The 18,246-nt window shown below is 43.7% G+C and overlaps 1 pseudogene; it reads left to right on the forward strand.

Annotated features, from left to right (window-relative positions):
* The first annotated feature begins 15,240 nt into the window (after positions 1-15,240).
* Positions 15,241-18,246, forward strand: part of LOC138820337 (Golgi to ER traffic protein 4 homolog pseudogene) — a 42,929-nt pseudogene continuing 39,923 nt past the window's right edge.

The following is an 18,246-nucleotide window of genomic DNA, read 5'->3' on the forward strand; positions in this document are numbered from 1 at the left end:
GATTCAATAGGCCTGAACTCAAGCACAGCATGGACTCTGTGGGGGGAATCTGACTGTCAGCACCAGCCAAGGATGTGTGGTTAAAAAACTATGCCTCCTGGTTGTCTGTAGGTTCCCGGATACCCAGAAGTTTCTATTTCACTCAACTCTTGAACTAGATCATTCCTTCCTTCCCTTTCTCCTTCTATCCCCTCCCTCTCTTTTTTGTCTTCTTTGGACTTGATCACAGGGCCTGTGTCTGAGCTTTTTCGCTCAAAGCTAACTCTCTACCACTTTGCGACACAGTTCCCCTACTGGTTTGCTTTTACATATCTGAGCCACTAATGCCATAATTCTTCTCTCCCTCTTTCCTTCTCCTCCTGCCCCTACTCCCTTTCTTTCTTTCTCTTTCTTTCATTTTGTGTTTGTCCTATGGTCTGAAAAGAGGGCTTGGGCACTGTTTCTGAGCTCTTCATTCAACGCTAAAATTCTACCACTTGGGCCACAGCCCCACTTCCAGATTCTTACAGTCTTCCCTGCCCAGGCTGGCTTTGAATAGCAATCCTCAGATCTCAGCCTCTTCACCAGCTAGAATTAAAGGTGTGAGTCACCATCACCTGGCTTACTTTTTCTTTTCAAAAACTTTCATCACAGGCAGAGTAGTTAGTGCTGTAATGAAGCACCAGCCAGACTCTGTAATAAGGACATACAAGTCTCAACTGGCCTAGGGTCAAACATTATTAAAACCAATTCACACTGAGGAATCCAGGTAAGACAGATTTACCCAGAAGGGTGAAGAATCTATGCCTGATGCCAATAGTTACATCTAGACTCCTAGTTACTGAGGAGGCTGAGATCTGAGAACCATGCATGATTCAAAGTCAGCCTGGGCAGAAAAGTCTGTGAGAGTCATCTCCAATGAAGAACTAAAGACCAAGAAGTGGAGCTTTGGTTCAAGTGGTACAGTGTGCCAACCTTGAGAATAAAAGCTAAGGGACAGAACCCAGACTCGAAGTTCAAACCCTAGGATTGGTGCACACACACACACACACACACACACACACACACACACACACACACACACACACCACAGAATGCCTGTAACCTGTTTGTCTCTTGGTCCACAGGTTTATTCCCAAAAAAAGTAGTGGGACAGGGGCATGGATTTGAGGTCTGAGTCCACTGACACACCAGGAATTTTCCTCCTCTGTAATATGGAAATAAGCATACCTGACTTATATGGTTGTTGGGAGCATTAGATGAGCTAACAAAAAGGAGTGTATGTGTGTTTGAGTGTGTGTGTATGTGTGTGTATTTGTTTGTTTGTGTGTGTGTGTGTGTGTGTGTGTGTGTGTGTGTGTGTGTGTGTGTGTGTGTGTGTGCCATTCCTAGGGCTGTCCCTGAGCTGTTTTGCTCAAGGCTAGCACTCTACCACTTGGGACACTGGTCCACTTCAAGTTTTTTTGATGTTTAATTGGAGATAAAAGTGTCATGGACTTTTCTACCCAGTGCTGGCATTGAACCACAACCATATATTGCTAGCCTCCTGAGTAGTTAGGATTACACATGTGAACCACTGGCTTCAACTATAATGAGGTTTTAATGAAGGGGAGCTGGTTATATTCTTCAGTTCCTATTTGATGGTGACCTCCCCTGAGATCCCTAACATGGAATCAAAAGATGGGGCTCTGCCTTCAAGGAACCAGGATGAGTCAAAAACAGCCAAGCAATGTTGCATTGACATACAGCCCGGTCTTATTTCTACTCACAACATGAGATTAAGGTGAGTCATTAGGAGCTTCTTTTCTTCCTGTGAGGGACACTGCTCAGACACACTTACAAGAGCACTGACAAAGAAAATGAACGTAGACTTCAAACTGATTGCAGCTTCTACATATATTGTAATCATGTGATTGTACCTAGCCTTGAAATGAACAGAAATGTATAAGTCTATCATGTTGCATGTGCCGATGTTGTAGGTTGGCAGACATGTATGTCAGCAACTGCTCACAAGTGTTTTAGACCCATGGATGATGACTTGCTTTATCATTAAAAAAAGTTTTAAACTGGTAGTGCAGAGTAGGACTTGAATTCAGGGGCTGGGCCCTGTCCCTTTGCTATTTTTACTCAAGGCTAGTGCTTTACCACTTGAGCCACAGCTCCATTTACCTGCTCAGGCTGGCTTTGAACCGCAATCCCCACCTCTTAGCCTCCTGAGTAGCTAGTATTACAAGTGTCAGCCAACAGTGCCCAGCTGACACATAAATGTCTTTTGTTTAGTGACCTAGGAAGATGGCTCAGTGATAGAGTATTTGCTTCTCATGCATGAAGCCCTGGGTTTGATTCCTCAACACCACATGAACAGACAAAGATAGAAATGGTGCTGTGGCACAAGTGGTGGAGCATTCGCCTTGAGCTTAAAGAGCTGAAGGACAGTGCCAGAGTTCAATCCCCATCACTAACAAAAAATATTTTGTTTACATATGGTGGAGTTCCTTTCAATGTATATACTATTTTAGATAAATATGAAGAAGCACTTAAGCACCTTACATTGTATAAAGATAAAAGTTATGTATTTCTGGGAAGAAAGTCATTAACTTACATTATGTAATGGTGTGTGTGAGGCACCAAACGGTCTCTACATCTTTGTCATTCTCCTGAAATTTGCCTTGGGTGCAGTGCAATGTTCAATGCTCAGACCATCTCAATAGACACATTTAGCATTTGTCAAAAATGACAAATCCCAGAGTGGTACTGGTGGCTCACAGTTATAATCCAATCATGAGGTTTGCAATGCGAGGATTGCGTTTATAAGCCAGCCTGGGCAGGCAAATCTGAGTCTCTTACGATTAAATAACAATGAAAAACTTGAAAAACAAAAAATGGAAGAAGCCAAATCACCAGTGGCTCACGCCTGTAATCCTAACTACTCAAGTGGGAGATCTAAGGACCACAGTTCAAAGCCAGACCAGGCAGGAAAGTCCATGAGACTCTTTAGTTATTGTTGTTGTTGGGTCTGGTCCTGGGGCCTGAACTCTGGGTCTGAGCACTGTTCCTTATCTCTTCAGCTCAAGGCTATCTCTCTACCACTTGAGCCACATTGCCACTTCTGGCTTTTTTCTTTTTGCTTATGTGGTACTGAGGAATAGAATCCAGGGCCTCTTGAATGCAAGGCAAGCCCTCTACCACTGAGCCACTTTCCAAGCCCTCCATGAGACTCTTATCTCCAATAAATCACTAGAAAACCAGAAATGGCACTGTGGCTCAAGCAGTAAAGTGCTGTCTTTGAACTGAAAACCTCAGGGACAGCGCCCAAGCTCAGAGTTCAAGCCCCATGACCGACCAAAAACAAACAAACAAATAAAGGATCCCTTGTAGGAAAGTCTGTAAGACACTTATCTCCAATGAATCACCAAAATGCCAGAAGTAGAGATGTGGATCAGGTGGTAGAGCACTGGTCATGAGTGATAAAAACTAAGAGACAGAACCCAGGCCCTGAGTTTAAGACTGAAGATCTGAAAACACACACACACACACACACACACACACACACACACACACACACACACACACACACAGACAGGAAGAAAAATTGCTATTTTAGTCCAAATGCACGTACAGATGTGCAGGTACATAAGTTTCAAAGAGGCAGAATCAAATATGATCACAGTTTGGAATACCAAAAAATACCATGTCCCATCAGTTCCTGGCAGAGAAGGAAGGCATGTGGCATTCCACCCTCAGGGAACTGCTCTTGGGGACATTCTGGGAAATCCCTCCACAGGAACACGTCTGGACTACTGGAGAGTCAAAGGTGGCAAATTCCTCAAGAACCAGAAATTCACATTTCACTCCCTCCAAGGGGCCTACAGCTCCAAGAGGGTCTTTGCACTCACTCCCCAATCAACAATACCTAAAATACAGATAGGATGGGGAAGAGTGAATAGGGAGAATTAGTGGGGAGGCCTAGCGTCCCTGTGCAAGTGGTTAAATGGGAAAAGGACTGACCTGAGTAGAGACACAGGATATGCAGGTGGAAGTTAGGGAGGGGAGCAAAGATGATGAGGGCATCAGTCCTACAGGATACAGACATGTGCAGACAGGGTACACTCCAGAAAGAGAATGCTGGAGGAGGTCAGGGGACAGGAGAGGGCAATAGAAAGAACTGATTGTAAAGTATGGTAAGTAGAAATAAGACTTCCATACTGGGGCACCAAGGGCCCTGGGTTCTATTTCTGACTCTACTGAGTGGACAAATCCCTATCCTCGCAGCCTCAATTTACCCCACCTGGGAGAAAAGTAAGAAGAAGCACAGACTGTTCTGGTGCTGCCACTGAGGTCACAGAGGAGGAGAAAGGAGAAGCTGCAGGTTTGAAGTAAACCCAGACAGGGGTGGGAGACTCGGGAGCAGCATTCTCTCAGCACCATACTGAGGCACTCAGTTATCTGCCTCCTAAACCCTCGGGGTGCCATCAGGCTGCCGATTATGGTGCAGAGCCCCAGCCCCACGTTGAGCAGGAAGCATAGGGCTGCCAGTAATAGAGTCACTGCCTGCAGAAGTGACACCTTCTGCTTCTGCACAGCCAGTCAGCCCCACAGGCCCTGTAACCTTGCTCCAAGCCTAGGCACGTCCACATGGTGGCAACAGTAACAACTCAGCAAAAGAGTGTGGCCCAGGCACCAGGCCACTCCACAGCCCACCTTCACTTCTTCTGTTTACAGGCTAGCAACCCAGATGCTACCACTTAGTCACCACCTCAGGGGGGAGTCGCAGCCACCAACCCACAAGTTGGGGACTATGGAGTCCTCACAGTCAAGATTCCCACTTCCACACTTGTTAGACAACGAATATATCTGGTTACCTTGGCCTTCTGGAGAGTTCCAGTCTATCTAGGTGTGATGTGTGGGTCTGATATCAGATATATCCCTCCTCAACTGAAATGGTGCATCTTGCTCCTCCATGGCTCCCCCCCTTGCCAAGTGAGGTGAGAAAGAGCCAGAATTGGATTGTTGGGCTATAAGCCGTACGTGCTTGGTGCTAGTGAGCAGGGTGCGTTTTGGTGGTTCAAGTGTACCCCAGGGATCTATCCCTCTTCACAGCCTCCTCTGCGTCTGTGAGCTATCCTTGAGGAGTCGAGCTTCTCAGGCTTTGCAGATACTGCTGGAGCCCTGCCATTGCCCTGCCTCCAAGGTCTCAGACTCCCCACTGCTGTTGGCCAAGGCCTGAGGACACCAAGACCCCAGGATTTCAGTGTCCGCAGCCATGAAATGGGGTCCATGCTGTGATCAGTGTGTACTGTTCCACTAATGGGCCACAGATGTTGGGTGTGCATGCACATATATAAACCAGAGAGCATTGCCTGCTGCCTGTGACATCTGTCTGCCATTTCTACCAAAGTGTTAGGGAGGCAACATGACACTGTCCTCTGGCCTCTTCCTCATGAAGGTACAGTCCCATGCATGTCCTCTGGACACTAAGTGCACGCCGATCCCTTCCAGAAACCTCCAATTTAGTGTTTGTCTCTATCCAACCCCATTAGGCAACCATCAGCCAGCACCAATGTGGGCTAGACCCTGTGCCAGGCTCCAGGAGGATGTGCAGGAAGCCCCAAGCCCTAAGAGTTCAAATGACTGAGGGCTGAAACACTAAACAAACATGGAGTGACCCAAGACAGGCTAATGTGGTGAGGGCTCTGAAGAAAGACTTTCTGCACCACAGAGAATCTGGTCCTCCTGATCCACTGCTCATCCCGAAACTGCTTCTTCCCTGATGCCTTCCTGTCTGCCATGTTCCACATGTGCCCTCTTGATTCTCTTCTTTCCAGCCTGCCACTAATCCTGGTGATTTACAAGCCACAAACATAGATAACTCTCACCTCCCGTTTCTTTTGGTTCCAGGCTGAACAGTAAGGTCAGTATTTCTGACATCATAGCTTGAGTCAATATCTGTAACAAAACTTTGAAGGCTTGGGTCACCTTGGCTTGAATCCACATTCCTGGGGATGACACACAAGAATTAATCAAAATAGGCAGTTTTGGCTCAAACTTGTAATCCTAGCTACTGAGTGTGATATCTGATTTGCTATTCACTGGAAGAAAGTTTATTCTAGCCTCAATCGTTCCTGCGGTAGCTAATTTTCTCTCCTGAGCCCCTTTCCCTTGGTAAAGAAGGATATCCATGGGAACAAAAATGTAAATTCAGAAACATCTTTGCTAAAAGTAAACTTCTCTCTCTCCCTCAAGCTTCCCAGACTGGCACCTTTGCAGTTTATCACAAATTTTGCTGAATGCCACTAACAATTATGATGCTTATCACCAGCTGTACTGAGTTCTTTATTACTCAGGAAGTTGTAATAAACATCATTCCTGTTCAGAAAATTTCAGCGCACTGTCAGAGGCATTGACTCGTGTGTCCCCATCTGAGCTTCTGTGTGGTGTGAGGGTGCATGCTGACATGCATTCTCTCTGGGAAAAGGATTCCCCTTCTTCAACATCAGGGCAAAGGTCCAATGTCCCAAGGCATGTTTGACTCAAGGCTATGATTTGCTTCTGTAACCTTGCTTGCTTGCTTTGGTAAACATCACCTATGTGAAAGCACTTCCTATAAAAATCCCCCCTGAACAACAAACAGGGCTGTTCTCTAGCTCTGTGAGCTGAGGACATATGGAATATGGCTAAATAAAGAACTTCCAGCCAAATTGCCTGAGTGCTGTCATATCTTCCTGGGAAATTGGAATACTACAATTTAAATTGGAATACAACACAAGTGGCTAAAATCTGAAGACTAATCTCCATTTGAAGCCAGCCTTACAAGAAGGCCCATGACATGACACTTTTTTCTCCAATAAACTACTCAGAAAAAGAAGAAGTTCTGTGACTCAAGTGATAGAGCACTAGCCCAAAGCATAAAGAGGCTCAGGAACAGCACCCAGGCCCTGAGTCCAGGTGCCAGTACTGGGAAAAACAAATACAACAACAACAAAAAAAAACGGGTAATCAACTCTCCTGTCTTCCTTGTCCTTACTTCTCAGCCTAGTACTGTCTTTGTGTGTTCAGTCACAGTGCTGTTGACCAAGAAGTCCTTTGCACACAGAAAGCCTGCTCTTTCTTACCTGCACTGGCCACATCATTCATTCTCTATTCTCCATTCGATGTTAAACTTTTTTTTGGGGGGGAGGTCCGGTCGTGGGGCCTGAACTCTGGGCCTGGGAGCTGTCCCTCAGCTCTTCAGTTCAAGGCTGGCACTCTACCACTTGAGCCATAGCGCCACTTCCGGCTTTTTTCTTTTCTTTTTTTTTTAATATTTTATTTTATTTGAGAACATACTTACAGAGGGGTTACAATTACATGGGCAGGATAATGCATACATTTCTTACCAAGCATTGCAGCCTCCTCCTTTGTTTACCCTTCAACGGCTTTTTTCTTTTTGCTTATGTGGTGCTGAGCAATCGAACCCAGGGCCTCAGGCATGCAAGGCAAGCTCTCTACCACTGAGCCACTTTCCCAGCCCCTCTATGTTAAACTTATTTGTTCAAGGCTGATGTTCTATGTTGGGTCTTCGTCCGTCCCACGAAAGATGGATGGGGTCTGAGGAAAGGTAAGTGTGGCGGAAAGGTAAGTGTGGCGCTCGCCCGTTCCCCAGCCCAGGAGACAATCAGACGCAGCGGGGAGCCAAATCCAGCAGGTAGAAAACTCATTTATTAACAGAGAGCAGCCCTTATTAAATATAAAAACGGCGGGTGGCATGGCAAGGGACGAAGAGGAACCAATCACTGTCAAGGTCACACCCTATCATGCACCTGAGCCTTCATGGGCTGGTTAGGCACTGATCGGAAGATCAATTGGGCTCTTCCCACTCTACTCTCTCCCAGCGCCATCTTGGCTGCCCATGTGCTCTATAGTAAATTGGGCTCTGCCCACTCAACCCCCTCCCAACGCCATCTTTGCTGCCCATATGCTCCACAGTTCTATTGTTGAGTCTCACATCTACTGTATCTCACTTTTTGGAGATAAGAGTTTCAGCAACATTTCTTTCTAGTCTGGCTTCAAGCCTCCATCCTCAGTTCTCAGCCCTATAAGTAGCTAGTTTTATAAGTGTGGGCCACTGGTAGCCAGCAAATTTGACTATGTTTTGGTACCTTATATATGTAGAATCATAAATATAGTTTTTATTTTTAATATGGTTTATTTCACAGTATTTTAAAGATTCATTCTTGTTGTAGCATGGTCAGAATGTTATTCCTTTTTAAGATTGAATAATATTCCCTTGGCTGGTTATACCACATTTTGTTTACCCATCAAGAGACATTTGGTTTTCTACCTTTCTACTACTGTGTATAATGTCATGAATAACATTATTATCTTTTACATTGTGCACACTGTTGTAAAAACATGCCAGAGACATCCTTTTATAATAAACTGAGGTGAATCCCCCTGTGGCTTTCCTTCATATTAACTATCAAAGAGAAAACTTAAAGCCAGTGAGGCTCATATGGAGTGACCAACTTAAATATTTTTCATCCTATTTACAAGGATATTGCTGTATTCCTATATAAATAAATATCCAGCCAGGTACTGGTGGCTCATGCCTGTAATCCTAGCTACTCAGGAGGCTGAGATCTGAGGATTGCCAGGTTGGGCAGGAAAGACTGTGAAACTCTTATCTCAAATTATCCACCAGAAAATCCAAAGTGGTTCTGTGGCTCTAGTGGTAGAGTGCTAGACTTGAGCTGAAGAGTTGAAAGAAAGTGCCCCGGCCCAGTGTTCAAGCCCCATGTTCAAAAATAAATCAATAAACAATATCCAACAAGTTGACAAATCAGGCAAGGCCTTTGAAAATTTGTTCTTCTCTTCTCTGGAAACTTCTTCTACACCTTTGTGTGGACCTGAATGCTTAATAGTTCCTGTCTTTGATCCTAGCTTATCAGGAGGCTGAGATCTAAGGATCCATGTTCAAACCCAGTCTGGAAAGCCAATTCTGACAGACTCCTATCTCCAATACACTAGCAAAAAACTTCAAAGTAGAAGTTTAGCTAAAGTGGTAGAGCATCTGCCTTGCAGGAAAAAGCTAAGCAAGTGTATGGGACCCTGAGTTCAAGCCCCAGTACTTGTACACACACACAAAAGGAAAATAAACTTTGTTTAATTCGTTCATCTTTTCAGCAGCTAGATCAGAAGTTCTGCCACAGAAAGGCCTTCCCTGGCCATATGACCTAAAATATTAACTTCCTCTCAGTTCCTTGATTTTTCCTCAGAGCAGGTCTCAGTTTGGGCCTCCCTCTGAAGGGTGTGAGCTCCAAACTCACTCTATTTTATAGCATCCTTTTCTCTAGCAGCACCTAGTCCCCATTATTGAAAATCAGAAAATTGGACCTCCTTCTGAGCAGAGCAGTTTGCAAAAAGGGTCGCCCTCTTCTCTGGGTCAAGTAGCCCAAATAGAGCTGACAGCTGAGGATTTTAGCTCATACAACTCTCAACCACGGGAAGGTAAACTGAGGACCTTCCCAGGATAAGTAATTCCTGCTTGAGCAAAATGTATCAATCAATGTCACAACAGGAAGGAAACTATTCAGAATATATCTTCCCTTCCCCTCTCCTCTTCTAGCTCTCAAGAGGATTTTGAAAAAAATTGGATTTAAGTGTGGTTATTTTTCATATCTTCCCAGAGTCACTTGTTCAAAGCTGCACACCAGCCCAGGTTGCCCACAATAGGAACTCCATCTTAGGAGCCCAGCTTTAATCTTGGACCTCTTTCATCACTCTTACAATATAGGATGCACCCAACAAGGGAAGGGGCTTCAGGGGCTTTATCCTCCTCCCACAGACAAGTTAGTTCCAGAGGGGAAACTGACCTGGCCATCGACTGAAAGTGAACCAGAATAGGATGAGCTCAGAGTGAGCCCTCCTAATGGGAAAGTCACAACCATTAAGTTAGATAATATATACTAAAGGGTTGCCTGTCTGTGGTGGCTCACACATGTAATCCTAGCTATTCAGAAAGCTGAAGTATGAGGACTGGGGCTTGAACTCAGAGCCTGAGCCCAAGGCTAGTGCTCTACCACTTGAACCACAGTACCACTTCCAGCTTTTTCAGAGTTGGTTATTGAGATAAGATTCTCATGGACTTTCCTGGTCAGGCTACCTTTGAACCACAATCCTCAATCCTCAGTCTCCTGAGTAGCTTAGATTATAGGTGTGAACCACCAGTGCCCACCTGGCCCCCATTTTTCAGATGTACCTCACCTCATTCTCTTTCTCACTCAGAACCAGCCACACACCACTTCCTCCTGATATGGGGTTTATTCCAGCCCTGAGACTTTCACCCTAGCTATTGCCTCTGTCACATGCCCCCAAAGCTGGCTCCCTCTCAATCTACAGGTCTTGGCTTCAGTGCTACCTCTTCACAGAAACCTTTTCTCTATGTATGTGGATTCTGGGGTTTGAACGGGTTTGAAATCAGGACCTGGTCACTGTTGCTTATCTTTTTAAAATCTTAAATATAGTATTCTACCATTTGAGCCACAGTTCCCAATTATGCTTTATTGCTAGTTCATGGGAGATAAGAATTTCAGAGACATTTTTTGTTGAGACTGACTTTGAAACATGATCGTCAGATCTTAGCTTCCTGAGTAGTTAAGATTACAGGTGTTAGCCACCAGCACTTGACTCAAAGGACTCTTTCTGGCACTCTCACCTGCACTATTTATCTTTCTATAGTTGTTTCATATATTGGTTTATTGACTTTTCACTTGGTTTCCACAAATAAATGATCAGTTGTGTCTTGGGTAGGTTCCTTGTCTGCTCCTAGCCTACATTGTGGATCATTCACACCTGACATGCATGTGATGAATGGTGAATCTCTCCACCCACTGTCCCCTTTTACTTTCCTTTTTTTATTATTTGTTGTATGGTCTTTGGCCTTGAAATCAGTGTCTGGGCATTGTTCCTGAGTGTAATCCTAGGTTGTTAATGTTAGCTTCTTGGGAGGCTGAGATCTGAAGACCGTAGGTCAAAGCCAGTCCAGATAGAAAAGTCCCTGAAACTCATCCCCATTTAACCACCAGAAAACTGGAAGTGGCTTTGTTGTTCAAGTGGTAGAACACTATCTCCTACTTGTAATTGCTTGCAAACATTAGTTCCCCTGGCTTCAGTAGCCAGCCTTTGGATTGAGACATGATCTCTCTATGCAGCCTTGGCTGTATAGGGATTATCCCTCCTATAATTCGTTTTTGAGTATACTTCTTGCAATCTTTCACATCCCAATAACAGGTCCCTGTGCTCTCAACTGCTATTATCTTTGATGTCTTATAATACTCTCCACCCCTTTCTCGAGAATTGCTCTGCTCCTGGGCCTGAATACTGCAGCATATTCTGAGAAGAGTGGTAGCTATTCGCTAGCCACACCCATCCTGCCCAATCTCCGCCTTAAATTATACTTTGGTCTAATTATGAGGCTACCCAGAAGGAAGGGAATATTCTGCTAACCGCCCTCCTCCAGCCCTGCTTCTTAGTAGACAGTTTATGATCTCAAATTGTGGCTCCCCAGAGAGGAATCTTTCACTGCTGCTTAAAAAGAAAGACCAGGCAAGGGAAACAACACAGAATCCTGGCCTGGAACTGTGCTAGGACTGGGGTTCTTCTGCAAGAAACAGAAGGGAATGGCAGGCAGAGTGGTACCTAAGCCTCTCTTCAGAGGTGACTGCTTGACATTATAAAGCAATTGAAACTCAGATGACAAGATGTAATGGTTAAGCCAGGTAAGTAAACTGGCTCTCCTTCTATAGGGAGAGGTAAGTTGGAAGGATCTGCAAGAGTTGGGCACGGTGGCACTGTTGAAGGTACTCTTTTTACTTGGACAGCCTAAGTTTTCTTTAATTAAAAGGTACATGCCCATGGCATAATTGAATGATCTGTCCTCTATAGATCCCTGGATCTCATATAGGTAGTACCTCATGTCACACATTACTTTAAGAATGATGGGTTCCAGCTTGTTGAGTCTTGGCTCATCAGAACACAGGGAATATTGTGCAACTTGTTTAAGCTATGGGTGCTCCATTATTTGTTCAATATTTGTCTCTCCCTCAGGTCCTCAATTACCAGTTGGCAGATTACATTTTGTCCTCAAACAGACAGTTTATATGGACCAACATATTTGGCCCTCAGAACTAGTGACTCTACCTGGATAACATCCTCCCCTCAAAGGGAAATCTTCCTGTTATAACAAAATATAAAAAGACACCTAAGCTCCAGATTTCCACCTTGTAGGCAAATTTTCTTTTTCCAATTGTGGGGCTTGAACAGTGTCCTTGAGCAATTCAACTCAAGGCTAGAACTCTACCAATTGAGCCACTGTGCCACTCCCAGTTTTCTAGTGGATAATTGGAGATGAATATCACAGACTTTTCTGACCGGGCTGGCAATGAGCCATGATCCTCAGATCTCAGCCTCCTGAGTAGGTAGGATTACAGGTGTGAAGCCAGTTCCAGCCATCATTTCTTTCTTGCAGGAACATTTCAGGGGTATGGAATAGCACAACACCACATAAATTTGTCAGCAGCTGCCCCGGGGAGAACCAGATGATTAGACCAAAATAACTAACCTTGATATTGCCTTTGCTGTCCAAAAGGATATTGTTGGGCTTAAGGTCTCAATGTGCGATTGTGTTCTGCTGTAATTAGTACAATTTGTTTGAAGAATCTCCTGGCTTCAACTTTATATAAGTGGTGGGATTTTCAGATAGACTTCAGAAGGTAGCCCCTAGTGGCCAATTCCATGATGAGATATACATACTCTTTTCTCCATCACCAGGTACAACTTGATGATGTGTCTGGGCCATCCAGCCTTAAAAATGTCCATCTTATTCTCTATTCAATGCCTGGAGGACTCTCCCATATGACGTATTTTAAATTGCCATCTCGGTGTCTGTGAAGTGGTGATGGGACAGTTTCACTCAGGTAACTTGGTCAAGGAGTTCTTTTGTCTGGTATTGTTTGATGATCTCCTCCTTCAAGCAGCTCGGGGATGATTCTTTGTATTCTGCGATCCTCCTGCTATGAAGGCAGGTAGCAAGTCTCCGAAAAATTAACTCAATAAAATAATGGGAAACCCAGCAAAAAGTAAAAAAGAAATACCAAAATCCAACCAACAAAACCTGCAACCAAACAGATCATCAATCTAGCTTTGAGTTAATCCAGCAGCTTACCAAGCGAGAGTTCCCAGCACTGTTAACTGACAAATGTTGGGGCACAGTGGCTTCCTATATACCCTACATGACCTATCACAATGGAGCAATCACAACTGTGCATAGTGACATCATGGGGGAAATGGACAAATCAGATTCAGACCAAGTGAGGTCAGAGAAAAAGTGGACCAATTACAGCCTGCCACCATTGACACTGTAGCTCTTAGGCCTCCAAGACTGTTGCTAGAGATTCCAGGAGGACTTGAGGTTGCTATGGTTATTTTCGTGGAATTTTTGAAACCACTAAGACAGTGGTCAATGTCCTCTGACCTATGAGAGCACTCCTGCATTTTACAAATTGCTTCTGTGGAGACACTAGCCAATAGCCTCCATTCTTGATGGCCACCTTATCCTATGACTTGTTCCAGGAATGACACAGCACAAAGTCCTCCATCCTTCTTAAGGACACCTGTCTCCCACAATTTACTCCTGAAGGGACAAGGTCCAGGCTGGTTCTGAGCCACAATCTTCACAATTCAGCTTGCAGAGTAGTTAGGATTATAGGCCTGAGCCTTCAGTATTTAGCATCTCTCACTTTTAGAAGAAATATATTTTTTGTTTTGTTTTGTTTTAGAAAGGGTAGTTGTAAGGTTGGGGATTTTGCTCAATGGAAGAGTGCCTGCCTGGTGAGTACAAGGCCCTGAGTTCAGCCCCTATCTCTGGGGTGGGGGGAATGTTATAAAAGAAAGGTTGGTGTTAGATATGTCCTTTTCTTTTAGCACTTTGAATTTGTTGCCCTTGCTGCCTAATACTCTTTTTTCTAATGAAAAATTGGTCATAATATCATTGAAGATCACTTGTGTGTGAGGAGTTGTGTCTCTGTGCTTTGGGAGGATTGCTGTCTTTGAGTATTTAATTAGAATGTGTTTTAGTGTGGATCTATGGGATTATGCTAATTGACTTTTGTTGAGCTGCTAGATTCCTGCATATAAGGGTTCATGCTTTTAATGAAAATTGGGAAGATTTTGGTAATTATTCCTCCAAATACTATGCAGTTTTTCTCTCCTGTACATTATATATATAGATATATACACATAAATATACATTATACATTATACATACATACATTATATACATATTCACATTGTATATGTGAATACGCTAATATAAATATATATTCCTACATATTTGTATTATATATATATTTACATACATATATTTATTTTTCACATAGCTTCTACTTTTGTGATTGTTTATGGAAGTCTAGATTCGTACAAGTTACTTTGTCAGAGATAGAGTTAGAAGTTTCCTCTTTATATCTTGGTGAAAATAAGCATTTCTTGGCAAGGATATTGAAGCAGGTACAATCTAGCCTTACTCTCTCTCTGATTTACTGTCTCTGTCAGGTTTCTGAGCACAGGACCATTGCTTGTCAGGTTCTTCTATTGTGCACTGTGATCTTTTGCAGTGTCATGTTCTGCTTCAATGGAAACTAGGCCTGCAATTGGAAGAGGAGCTGCTCCAAAATCAACCTGCTTGGTGCAAAAGTTCTTCTGGAGTGGCCTTAGTAGATGCCCCTGTTCCAGGACTACCGACTGCTGACTGTGGACTGCACAAGCACAGGAACTTTTTTGACCCAAGTCAGAGGTCTGCAGTGGAGCCCGGGAGTGCTGCCCTGATTGTGGTTGTGCTAGGAGCCAGGCTGGGGGCAGAGAGACCTCACTGTGGCCTGACCTCTGGGGCGCAACAGGTTTAAGGGCTCTTTCCAGGAGACATGTGTAGTTGTAGGGAGCAGAAGCCGAGCTCCGAAGGCCCCTAAGCACATGCTGGAAAATGGAGCTGGGAGGGCCAGGCTGTCCAGGTTGTCAGGGGGCAGGCGATGAGCCTATATTAGTAGTCTTCAGGGTTTCAAATGAAGATCTAGACTTGCTTGCTATCTGGAAATGTCCCATGCTGTTGAGGGTAAAACTGCCAAGGCCCACAATTAAAGGACAGGCTGGTGGCTGGCAATGGAATGTTGAAACTGGAGTGCGAAGACATCACAGTGGGCTCTGTGGGTTCCCTAACATTGCAGAGTAGGGATGCTGGAACCCAAGGAGATACCAGGCTCTGCTGGCTGGGCACTAGATAGACTTCTGGATGAAGCCTTGCTGGATGGACTAGCAGAATCCATGGTTCCACTCACCCACAGGCACATGAAGCTGCCTAGCATCTCCCCAGCAGATATCTTGGGGACAGCAGCTCTCCCAACTTGGACAAGGAGGTTCTGCTTGCTAGAGGATGTGGCCTATGCTGGTCATAGACAGGAAATAAGCCTGCTGCTGGAGGAAGCTTTTGCCCCTTCCAAGGCTCCTGGATCAAGAGGAGCCCTCAGGAATACGCTCATAGAAAGGCTAGTCCCCACACACAATGAGAACATCTCTAGTTGGTTTGAATCTTTGGGGGGGTCACGTCTTGGAATGCAGTGGTATTGTAAGAGGAGTGTTATTGACTCTTGTTCAACCTGAATTGAACCTTGATTCTTACAACAAAGCCTCCTTAGTAGCTAAGATTATACATGTGATCTACTTTTGCCTAACTCCATCAAAGTTTTTAAGCCCATGGCTCTTCAGGGAAATCATAGCCCTGGGTTCCTAGGAATCAAGATGCATGCTAGGTACGAAAGACCTTTGAGCCTGGCATAAGTGGAGGAGTAGAGAGGGCCCCCATGTCACTGGGTGTTGAATCAGTACAATTGTTGGCATGAACATCTGGCTTTTCTGAGACCAGAAGAAAGCTCAAACTTGCTAGATAGGCAAAGATCCAGAAGAAGGAAGGATCAGAATGCAGGGTTTTAAGCACAATTTCTGTGAAATGAAGATTCAAAAGGGAGAAGTGACTTCTGAAAGTCCCATTTATGGCAGTGGAATGAAGGAGAAACCTTAGTGCCCTGCACCCCAGGTCATGACATGCCTGCAGTCAGATCGTAAGGAAGCTAGGAGGCCTCCAAGAAGGCAGTGGTATTAAATGAGTCCTGGGATCATTCGCCCAGTGACAGATGTAAGAAGCCGCAGGCTTGGACACCACGCTGTTTATCCCAGGCTTATTGCCTTATGGTTAGGCTAGATGTCATAACAGCCTTGCTATAGATTCCTGGAACCAGAGACTGAATGACGCAGGACACTAAGCTCAATTGAAATCTGAAACGAGGACACCACCAATCATATCAAGGGAGTGAAGAGCAGGGGCCTGAAGCTAGGGACCAAGTGTAGAACCAGGCAGTGGTGGCTCACACTAGCTACTCAGGAGGCTAAGATTTTAGAATCGAGGTAAAATACCACCCAGGTATTAAATTTCATGAGATTTTTTTCGCTAATTAACCAGGGAAAAAAGCCAGGAGTGGAAGTGTGCTCAAGTGGTAGAGCACTAGTCTTGAACCAAATGGTCAGACACAAACTCTATCTGACCCTGAGTAGTAAGGACTACATAGGAGGCTAAGATTTGAGGATTAAGGTTTGCAGCCATCCTGTGCGAAAAATCCATGACACATCTCTAATAAAAAGCCAGAAATGGAACTGTGGCTCAACCGGTAGAGCACTAGTCTTGAAAACAAACTCTAAACTCGATTCTCACTCTGAGTGGTAAAGATTACTTAGGAAGATGAGATGTGAGGATTAATTTTTTGTTTGGGTTTTTTTTAACTGTATTTTTTGTCTTTTCTTTTTTGGTTCTGGGGATCAAACTCAGGACGTTGCACTTGCTAGGCTAGCGCTTTGCCACTGAGCTACATCCCAGCCCCGTGAGGATTAATTTTTGCACCCAGCCAGGGCAAAAGAATTCATGACACTTATCCCTAGTAAAAACCAGATGTGGTACTACCTCTGTTATTGAAAATCGTGCAATTTCTCAGTGACTTTTATCTAGAACTTCTCTGTTATTTTCAAAGTTGAATGCTTCTTTTTCCTAATTCTGCATTCTGATGAATGTAAAATACACAAGATTTCAATGTCAGGTTTGAAATAACTCTCACATACTTGACTAACATGAAGTGCCAATGAAAGCATTTGAGCTTCATCTTCAATGGGGAAGCAACAGCCTCTGAATCATTTTTATTGATAGACAATTGAAACAGAAAAGGTTGACTTCTTAAAATATGCTTTTTATTGTAAAAATTCTGTACAGAGGGGTTACAGTTACATGAGCAAGGTAATGAGTATATTTCCTATCAAGCATTGTTGCCTCCTCCTTTGTTTTTCCCCTACCATCCCTCCCCTCCCACCTCCACAACTACAATTCCCCACACCCCCCATAAATGGTAAAGTTCAGTTTTCAACATAGTGTCTTGTACATCTCATTGTTACAATGGATCAACCTATATGCCTATTTAAGCATTTTCCCTTCCCAAATTATAGAACTATATATACAAGATGCAGAGTATCGACAATAAAAACAGTGAATACATGGGTTATACCATGGAGGAGGAACAGACAAAGAAAAAAATCACATGGTACAGAAAGGCTTGGAAAAATTTATACTAAGGGAAGTAAACCAGCCACAAAGAAACATAGGGTCCACTGTTTCCCTTATTTGCAATGACTAGTATATATCTGGGACAAGCAAAAAAGGTCAAAAGCTATGTATATACAACCAGATAAGATGATGTTAAGCAAAATAAACCCCAAGATAGGGACACAAGTATTTTTTTTTTACTTTCTTGTTATTGTTTCTAACGTATTTATAAGAGGTTAACATTTTAATGAACAGTGATATTCTGCAACTTTATCAATCAACTTCATTTCTTTCACATGTGCCCAAATTGGAGGGCTTTTTCAAGAAGATAAAAACAGAAAGAATAGGAAAATTATTGGTAGACTTCTATCTGGAGAATGGACTCATTTTATAATCAAGGAACAAAAGAATATTTCAGTGAGGAGGATATTTTTCAAAAAATCAGGGAAAGCATGAATAAAGGAAAAATGTAACAGAAGACATGTATTCTTTGCATTCTAATGCTAGGTTTATTCAATAGAATATCTTTATTGTACCCAGCAAAGCATAAACACAACCTTACTTAAAATGCTACAAAGTTACAAAACACAAAATTTATA

Source organism: Dipodomys merriami, unplaced genomic scaffold (genome assembly GCF_024711535.1).
Source record: "Dipodomys merriami isolate MVZ:Mamm:240054 unplaced genomic scaffold, mDipMer1.0.p SCAF_861, whole genome shotgun sequence".
NCBI lineage: Eukaryota > Metazoa > Chordata > Mammalia > Rodentia > Heteromyidae > Dipodomys > Dipodomys merriami.